Source organism: Salmo salar, chromosome 21 (assembly GCF_965601325.2).
Source record: "Salmo salar chromosome 21, fSalSal1, whole genome shotgun sequence".
NCBI lineage: Eukaryota > Metazoa > Chordata > Actinopteri > Salmoniformes > Salmonidae > Salmo > Salmo salar.
The window spans coordinates 33,267,196-33,277,990 of NC_138311.1; positions in this window are offsets into that span (position 1 = coordinate 33,267,196).

Consider the following 10,795-nt stretch of genomic DNA (forward strand, 5'->3'; position numbering starts at 1 on the left):
CATATGTTCTTTAGTTTGTTCATTCATTTGTCAACGCAGGTAAGAAGGTATATCTGTGTAATATTTGTATCAATTATTCCTTATCCCATACAGTAATTGTACAATAACACATTTCATATGCTATTAGCTATGCAGCCAAATCTATTGACTTTTTGCAATGAGGTAAAAAGAGGAGAGTGGGAATTAGGATGTGTTTAGTACCAAACCTTTTCAGGTCAGTCGTTTCAGACCACTGTGAAAATACTCACGGATACAGTCTCATCCCCTTTCAGGTTCAGGATCATATTCTCTGTGTGCTCTTGCAACATACATTGTAGGAGATAAGCCTTTCACTGTGTTTACTGCGGTGTTGATGCGGGACGATATTCAAGACGGTTACTACGATGAAGTTTGTTCACAGGGTACACAATGCCTCAGACAAAATAGAGATGGGGACAGTTCTGGACATTGCTTATGTGTTTGGAAAGGGAAAGGGGGATACCTAGTCAGTTGTACAACTGAATGCATTCAACTGAAATGTGCCTTCCACATTTAACCCAACCCCTCTGAATCAGAGAGGTGAGTGGGGGCTGCCTTAATCGACATCCACGTCTTCGGAGACATGTATTTCGGCATTCCAGCCATTACAATGAGCCTGTCCTCCAATTGCTCCTCCACTGAGTGATATCTATTCCGCTAAGCTTTGTTGTTTTTGTCAGAAAGAGGAGACACACTAGCTCTGAGACATTGTCGCAGCTTGCCAAAGTTGATGCCCAAGTGACTGAGCAAATTAGCCTATCTGCAGATTCTGGGACCTGATATATTTGCTGTTGCCATTAAATTAACTTTCCTCCTACTTGTCCTCATACATGGCCTACCAAACCCATGTCATTTACACAATCACACCTTCATTTTGATGTAACCACAGTCAGACCCTCTTTCTTTACGTACTTATTCTACAAGTGAATCATTTTGTATGCATGATTATAAAGCACATACTGTGTGATATGTATTAATGTTTCTGTATGTCTCTTACAGGTGTGTTCATGTCTGAGAGGAGTGTGTTATTGATATATGTATTGGCAGCCCTTCCTCTCTGCCAGTTTCTGGTCCCTTTTAATCTTCCTTAGTGCTTCATCTCTTCATGGAAACATTGAGGCATTTTTTTACATTTCCATGTATTCTGAAGAGTGGTGTGAGTAGTGTCCATAGTCATACAGGAGAGGCCCGTCTAGGCCATTTGCTCTGTTACACTTACAGTATAATTAACATTTAAATACGTTATTTTTTAAAGCTACCGATACTACTGCCACTGTTAGAATTGGGCCATAGTCCCAGTCGCCTTGCCATGGTTTAAATGCGTTGGTTTGCGCTTTCAGTTTTCCGCAAATGCTGCAATCTATCCACGGTTTCTGTTGGGCTCTCCATAAAGCCAGTTAGCCATAGAAACAGCCATAGAAACAGCCTTCCCTCTCGCTCCCAGACGTCCACATGGTCCTAAAGTCAATGCCACTAAACTGCATTTGCCTTTTAATCGGGATTGGAATGATTTTAACTTAACTACTTTACACCACTGCTGTTACGTTTACTCCTGCTCTCCTTCTACTGTTAGCTCCCGAGTGGCACAGCGGTCTAAGGCACTGCATCTCAGTGCTGGAGCTGTCACTACAGACACCCTGGTTTGAATCCAGGCTGTATCACAACCGGCTGTGATTGGGAGTCCCATAGGGCGGCCAAAATTGGCCCGGTGTAGGCTGTCATTGTAAATAAGAATTTGTTCTTAACTGACTTGCCTAGTAAAATAAAGGTTAAATAAAATTTTAAAAATACACTGTTGTCATGGAATGAGCCTACATTCCTCTCAATGTTACAGCATATATTCATAATTTGTTCTATATTAGTTGTTTTATCAGCAGTAAGATGACCATGGTGACCCTTATGACAGTACAACTTTACTCTAATGACCTTTGGCTATACTGTTAGGCAGTGGTGTAAAAAGTACACAATTGTCATACCCTCATAGATACCTTCATAGAAAATGACTCAAATAAAAGTGAAAGTCACCCAGTAAAATACTACTTCAGTAAAAGTATAAAAGTATTTGGTTTTAAATATACTTAAGTATCAAAAGTAAATGGAAGACCTCCACAAGGTCTACAATTTCCAACACCTGAAGATACCACCTAAACCAACACCTGAAGGTACTACATTCATCTGTACAAACAATAGTACGCAAGTATAAACACCATGGGACCACGCACCCATCATACTGCTCAGGATAGAGACATGTTCTGTCTCCTAGAGATGAACGTACTTTGGTGCGAAAAGTGCCAATCAATCACAGAACAACAGCAAAGGACCTTGGGAAGATGCTGGAGGAAACAGGTACAAAAGTATCTATATCCACAGTAAAACAAGTCCTATATCGACATAACCTGAAAGGCCGCTCAGCAAGGAAGAAGCCATTGCTCCAAAACTGCCATTAAAAAGCCAGACTACAGTTTGCAACTGCACATGTGGACAAAGATTGTACTTTTTGGAGAAATGTCTTCTGGTCTGATGAAACAAAAATAGAACTGTTTGGCCACTATGACCATCGTTATGTTTAGAGGAGGCTTGCAAGGGGGAGACTTGCAAGCCGAAGAACACCATCCCAACCGTGAAGCACGGGGGCAGCAGCATCATGTTGTGGGGGTGCTTTGCTGCAGGAGGGACTGGTGAACTTCACAAAATAGATGGCAACATGAAGCAGGAAAATTGTGTGGATATATTGAAGCAACATCTCTAGACATCAGTCAGGAAGTTAAAGCTTGGTCGCAAATGGGTCTTCCAAATGGACATGACCCCAAGCATACTTCCAAAGTTGTGGCAAAATGGCTTAAGGACAACAAAGTCAAGGTTTTGGAGTGGCCATCACAAAGCCCTGACCTCAATCCTATAAAGAATTTGTGGGCAGAACTGAAAAAGTGTGTGCGAGCAAGGAGGCCTACAAACCTGACTCAGTTACACCAACTCTGTCAGGAGGACTGGGCCAAAATTCACCCAACTTATTGTGGGAAGCTTATGGAAGGCTACCCGAAACGTTTGACCCAAGTTAAACAATTTAAAGGCAATGCTACCAAATACTAATTGAGTGTATGTAAACTTCTGACCCACTGGGAATGTGATGAAAGAAATAAAAGCTGAAATAAATTATTCTCTCTACTATAATTCTGACATTTCACATTCTTAAAATAAAGTGGTGATCCAAACTGACCTAAGACAGGGAATTTTTACTAGGATTAAATGTCAGGAATTGTGAAAAACTGAGTTTAAATGTATTTGGCTAAGGTGTATGTAAACTTCAGACTGTGCATAGACTTGGAATCACTGGCCACTTTAATAATGGAACACTTGTCACTTTAATAATATTTAAATAATGTTTACATACTGCTTTACTCATCTCATATGTATATACTGTATTCTATTCTACTGTATTTTAGTCAATGCCACTCCGACATTGCTCGATCTAATATTTATATATTTCTTTTTTCCATTCTTTTACATTTAGATTTGTGTATTGTTGTGAACTGTTAGATACCACTGCACTGTTGGAGCTAGGAACACGAGTATTTCGCTACAACCGCAATAACATCTGCTAATATATGTGTATGTGACCAATAAAATTTGATTTGACATCGATCAGCAGCAAGGGGGGTGGTTTGTTAGAAGTTAGCAGAGCTCTTTTAAATTTTTTATTTTTTTTGTAGTACAGGATTTGGTAGAAGGGTTTAGATTCTCTCAATGTTGGTTTCTTTATCCATTTAGTCTGTAAACTTTGATTGACTACACACTACTGTAGGTGGCAGCATGCACCTCTAACATTTGTTTGCGGACCACCATAGTATTATAGAAAAAGAAAGCTTGGCTAAGTAACTGCTGTTTGACTTGACATTAAACTAAACTAGAGTTTTAATCCTGGTGCTGAGCTAGTGTGTAGCAGCTTATTCTTGTATGATGTGTTTGTAGAATATTAAGTCTCCTATCGACTGAGGTGAATGAAGTTATAGCAACAAGGTGATAGTAGCTGGTTTTGTTTTTGCTGTTCTCCAAATTGCATTTTAGAGTTTTAAAATTGTGTAGAAGTGCAGTAAATCAGCTTCAATTTGATAAAAATTCCTTAGAGGGAGGAGAAAATATTTCCCTGTTACTTTGCCATACCCTAGGTTTAGCTGAAATCTCTTAAAGCTTTTCTCTGGGAACGGACAACAATGACCTTTTCCTGTATGGGCTGCCCGGTGGTAATAATACCCACGTGTGTGGACTGGATGGAGTGACTTAGTAGCTACAGAAAGTGGGTGGGAACCATTTAGGACCAGGTCCAACTTTTTGGATGGTGAAGGCCTCTAACTCTTTTACAAAATGTAGGAGGCGCACGGTGATGCAGTAAGGAGCTCGATTTGGCCTCTGCAAGCCTCCGGAGCCTCCACAATTGCGTCACACCTTCTGTACTGAGCATCCGGAACACATATTCCGGAGCAAGCATAAATTGGCATTTAGTCTCATCCCACACACACACATTGACTGATTGATGTGCACTAAACTAAAGACTTAAAGTCACTGGTGTATGTAATGTGAATATTTAAGATTAATAAAATTCATATTCAGTTTAGAGTTATTAACACAATTTATTTATATCAAATCAAATCAAATTTATTTATATAGCCCTTCTTACATCAGCTGATATCACAAAGTGCTGTACTGAAACCCAGCCTAAAACCCCAAACAGCAAGCAATGCAGGTGTAGAAGCACGGTGGCTAGGAAAAACTCCCTAGAAAGGCCAAAACCTAGGAAGAAACCTAGAGAGGAACCAGGCTATGAGGGGTGGCCAGTCCTCTTCTGGCTGTGCCGGGTGGAGATTATAACAGCACATGGCCTAGCTGTTCAAATGTTCATAAATGACCAGCATTGTCAAATAATAATAATCATAGTAGTTGTCGAGGGTGCAACAAGTCAGTAAGACAAGAGTAAGTGTCAGTTGGCTTTTTCATAGCCGATCTTTGAGAGTATCTCTACCGCTCCTGCTGTCTCTAGAGAGTTGAAAACAGCAGGTCTGGGACAGGTAGCACGTCCGGTGAATAGGTCAGGGTTCCAGCAGGTCTGGGACAACAGATCTGGGACAGGTAGCACGTCCGGTGAACAGGTCAGGGTTCCATAGCTGCAGGCAGAACAGTTGGAACTGGAGCAGCAACACGGCCAGGTGAACTGGGTAGTCCTTAGGCATGGTCCTAGGGCTCAGGTCCTCCGAGAGAGAGAAAGAAAGAGAAAGAGAGAATTAGAGAGAGCATATTTAAATTCACACAGGACACCGGAAAAGACAAGAGAAATACTCCAGATGTGACAGACTGACCCTAGCCCCCCGACACATAAACTACTGCAGCATAAATACTGGAGGCTGAGACATGAGGGGTCAGGAGACACTGTGGCCCCATCCGATGAAGCCCCCGGACAGGGCCAAACAGGTAGGATATAACCCCGCCCACTTTGCCAAAGCACAGCCTCCACACCACTGGAGGGATATCTCCAACCACCAACATACCATCCCGGGACAAGGCCGAGTATAGCCCACAAAGATCTCCGCCACGGCACAGCCCAAGGGGGGGCGCCAACCCAGACCACCACGTCAGTGACTCAACCCACTCAAGTGACGCACCCCTCCCAGGGACGGCATGGAAGAACACCAGTAAGCCAGTGACTCAGCCCCCGTAATAGGGGTAGAGGCAGAGAATCCCAGTGGATTCTATAATACACATGATTTACAGTGTTCTGTTTGTAACACTTGGGTTGATGGTCGCTAGTCTAGAGGTTGTATGTTATGGATTAAACTCATATCTGTTGATAGTGATTGATGCCAGACTGGAGGTATAAGGACTGAGGACACACTGATTATTACTTCATTCTGTGAAAAACTGTGATTCTGTAGCAGCTGTTATAGTCACTGCCCTTTGTTTTTACTTCCTACAAGCCTCTCTGGCTGGTGTTTACAGTACACTTTGTGCTGTCTGATTAGGATATAACGGGCCTATCTCCAAGAAGCCAGTTAGAGGTCGTCTACGGTTCTGGTTCAGGAAAAAGATGGAGGAAGTGGATGCTGAGTTCGAATCAAGCAAAGTTGGTTAAGATAACTGTTCTGAATGGACAACAGTAGTAGTAAAACCGGAACAAAAAGGAAATGGTCTAAAATTGGAGTGGAGGATCCATGTATGAATGATAATGAATCGCTTCTTGCTGGATGCATTTGTTGAGTAAGGATGCATATGTGGGGAAACCATTTGAGCAGTGACGACCCGTCATTCAGGGCAGGTGGGGCAGAGCTCTACCTGTTTTGAACCCCACTTGTTTAGCAAAAATAATTATGTGTGTATATATATATATATATACACACACACACACACACACACACACACACACACACACACACACACACACACACACACACACACATTTTTTTTTGCATGTTATTTTGCCATTAATACATATCACATATCAATTTGCAGACAATGTAAAAATAATAATAATTGAGTTAATAAAGATATGACCCAGATGCAGACACAGGAGGCAGATAGTACAGTTCTCATAATATTTATAATACAAGGGGACAGGCCAGGGCAGGTCGAGGGCAGGCAGAGGTCAGTAATCCAGGGCAGAGTCAAAGAGGTACAGAACGGCAGGCAGGGTCAGGGCAGGCAGAGGTCAGTAATCCAGGGCAGAGTCAAAGAGTTACAGAACGGCAGGCAGGGTCAGGGCAGGCAGAATGGTCTGTAGTCCAGGGCAGAGTCAATGAGGTATTGAACGGCAGGCAGGGCCAGGGCAGGCAGAATGGTCAGAACAGGGAAGACTAGAAAACCTTACAAAAACGGGAAAACACGCTGGTAAGACTTGACGGGACAAGGCGAACTGGCAACAGACAAACAGAAAACACTGATATAAATACACAGGGGATAAGGGGGGAAATTGGGAGACACCTAGTAGGGGGTGGAGACAAGCACAATACAGGTGAAACTGATCAGGACGTGACAGCCGCATACAAACATGGCCTCTTTTTTGCTTTCTTGAGTAAGGCAGCTCCAAAATGCAGGTGGCGGAAAATACGGAGCGTAGGGGTTGGTAATGTTTTCTAGTTGCGCCGTGATTGGCTCAGTGTTCTGTCACTCATGGGGACACTACGTCACCGCAAAATCTACAGGAAGAGCTTGAAAATCCAAGCCCCTTGGGTGCTGCCATAGATTCTACATTAGAAGTGCCCATCCAAGAAAGCTCAAGGTCATTGGTTACAGATAAAATGACGTCAAATCACGTTATATCTACTGTAGCTTTGATTGGACTGATCATGTTAATATCATACTTTAAAAATCTTAGTTAGCAAGGTAGACAAGCAATCATCATCATGAATCACATTGAAAATAATTTGCCAGTAGATTGTCAATCCTTTTCATATGAAGAGAAATGATAGATAAAACGAATCGGTGCTCATCGGCCATTGGACATAAACATTACACTACAAGTTCAAAAATCGCTAATTCAACAATGAGTCATTTGGAAGGAATCAGTGACTAACTGCAAATGTTTCAAAAATAATCCCTAGCCTGCTATTCAGTGGAGTGGGTGTGTGGTCCAAGTCTGGGTTTAAGGTTCTCTTTTCCAAGTTTAAAAGGATAAACATTCAACACCATGGGTCAGAGGTTGAATACATTGGCCATGCTGTCAATCCAGCATGACTTCTGCCGCATTCAAAACAACTGGAAACTTGGAACTGGGAAATCTCAGACTTCAGTTAGTTCAAGACAACTGGGAACTCTGAAAAAAACAAGCTCCGACTGGGAAAATACTTTTTGAACGGTCATCTAATTCGGAATTCCAAGTCGGAAATTCAGGCCTCTTTCTAGAGTTCTGACCTGAAAATCACTGATGTCATGATTCAACCTTGTTTTTTTCGGAGTTCCCTCTTGAAACCCTTATTGATCCAGAGAATGCCAGACTTTGATGACAAAATTTGCCCACAAGGACCACCTTCCTGTTCAAGTGAGCACAGCACAACAAGGCGAGTCCAAAAATATATTGTATGCTGCTGCATAAATACCAGGGAGATATGTATACTGTAGCTAAGAAAGTAATACTAAGTTTATGTTGTGTAGTAAGCTGTTAGTAGCCCATGTGCCTCACCCTAATAATTTGGTCCCTTTCCCCCTCATAACTTAGCCTACTGTTCTGACTTGGTGGTGCACATACAGCCTATGGCCTGTTTTAGAAAAATGTAATCATTGAATATTGTAAGAGCTTTCATTGTCTGCTTATATGCCCCCTGTATTTATCCTATGGTTATGACTTGGTGTATAGGGAAAATACTGTAGAACGGCCCATGTTATGAATTCTGTCGCTGTAGATTTCAAAAGTGTTGAACAAATAGTTTTATTGACTATATCCGTCCTAGCTCACTCATTAATGTCTAAATCGAAATGATGGATTGCCTCTTATCTGCTCGTCATCCCCTTATGCCATAGTTTGTACATCTCAATTGTCAGTAGAAACCACATTTGTTTAAGCAAGTCAGCCATATCAGCTATGTTTAGTTTTGTTATCCGTAAATGAGGCTGGATTAACTGATTCGCCCACCAAGATTGACATGCTAAAATTGCCACATTGTTTGAAGTTTCTAAAATGGTGAAGTAGGCACTAGGAGTCTGTCAGAGTGACCAGGAGTGGCCTCATTTGGATTAATTGTATTTCTGAAGAACAGAGGAAGATTGCAGTAAGCCTCAAAAGAATCCAAACAACAGAAGTTTTGTGTTTTGTACTTTGGAATAGAGCACCCGTCAAAGGAGTCATCTCAGGGGGGACAACGGATGTTCTTCTTGAATACCTGAAGAGAATTCCTGGTCTGGTTGGTGCCCTTCTGATCCGCTGGGTGAATGGAGAAAAATAAGAAAGTATGTCGGTCCTGTTGTTTTTTGATAAAGAGCAAATACCTACATGTGAATCTTGGTAATGTAAGATACGCTGTAAGAGCTTTTGTCCCAAAACCATTGCAGCTTAATAATTGTAAAAGATTTGACCATGTTTCAAGTATGTGCAGACGGACAGAGTATATTGAAGAACCCCAGCCTGTAGTAAATGTTTGCTGCCAGTCAAAAGATACCCTGTGTTAAAAAGGTGGATATTGTGGCGTTTATTGCCAGTTACAAACTGTATGGCACAAGTCTCAAAGAAGTCTAAGAAACTGGACATTATTGTGGCTGCGGCAGAAAAGTTTTTGGGGGGGTTATTTTGTTCCATTTTTGGGAATCCTGTTTCCATCCTGCAAAGTAGTTGGATGCACATTAAATTGTGTGATCGCCAATATACCATAGAAGAGATGATGGAACCCAAAAAGGCCAGGTTCTAACTTAACGTGTGGAAAGCAAGATCGATTGCCGTGCTCATTTCAAACCTGCAGCAGTAAAAAACAGCGATTTTCTGGAAAGATGGCGAAAGCGGATGATGAGGTGGATTCTGAATCAAATTTTTGGTATTTTATTGGAATCCCCTTTAGCTGTTGCAAAAGCAGCAGCTACTCTTCCTGGGGTCCACACAGAACATGAATCATTACATAATACAGAACATCGATAGACAAGAACAGCTCAAGGACAGAACTACATTTTTTTTTTTTTTAAAGGCACACATAGCCTACATATCAATACATACACACAAACTATCTAGGTCAAATAGGGGAGAGACGTTGTGCCGTGAGGTGTTGCTTTGGCGGTAGAATCAAGGAGAATTGGAATATTGTCCAAAAGAATGGAAAACGGAGCAAAGTAGAGTACAGTGATGAAAATGTCACTTCGTATCTTGTAGGAGTACGGTTTGTAAATGAGGAGCAGCTGATCAAATTACCCATGTTGAGGAATCCATTTGAGATATTCAAACTGGTGGAGAGAGTGCTGGGTAGAGTGAAGGCTGTGAGGATCAGGAGATGTGGGCTGGTTTTGATTTTGTGTGGTTCTGAGGATCAGAAGAAACGTGTGTTGCGTATGTGTCTCTTAGGAAAAGGGTATGGAGTCTCTCCCTACTCTAGTATATTAACTACAGAGTCAGAGCATTTATCCCAAGACCAAAGCAGTGTGATCATTGAAAAGCTTTTGGTCATGTTTTCAGAAGGGAGAAGCCAAGATGTCCAAGTTGTGGAAAAGATAATGTTATGTGTTATAAAAGTGATGAAAATGTGACATGTTGCAATTGTGGTGGGAACCATGAAGCCACGTCATTCGAATGCCCCACAAGGGTGAAAGAGAATGAGGTGGCCAAAGTCAGGGCTGTCCAGAGCATTTCATATGCAGCAACTGTTAAAAGGGTTGAGGGTTGGAATGGTTAACCTGAAGAGTCCATGGTGGTGGATAGGCCTTCACTGCAGGCTGCAGGGGTTGCCTTTCACCAGCAGGATCCTTACATTTTAAAGGTTAAGAAGGTGGACTTGGTGGCCTTTATAGCTATGGTGATAAATGGAACTGCCAAGGTGGAGAGAAGGTCCAGGAAGATAGAAATCATTGTGGAAGCGGCAAAGGAGTTACATGGAATATTATCACAAGCCATACCACCCTCTTAGGCCCTAGAACCTGAGAAGAGAGATATGGAGAATTGGGAGTTCTGTTTTGTCAATGTACTATTTGTATTTGGGTGGAATAAGTTAATTTCCATCAGGTATGGATTTTCTTTTTTACCTGGTTTTGGTTTCTTTTTTCTTTTTTAAATGAACAACAAATGAATACAGAGACCTTCATAAAAGTGTTCAATTATAAA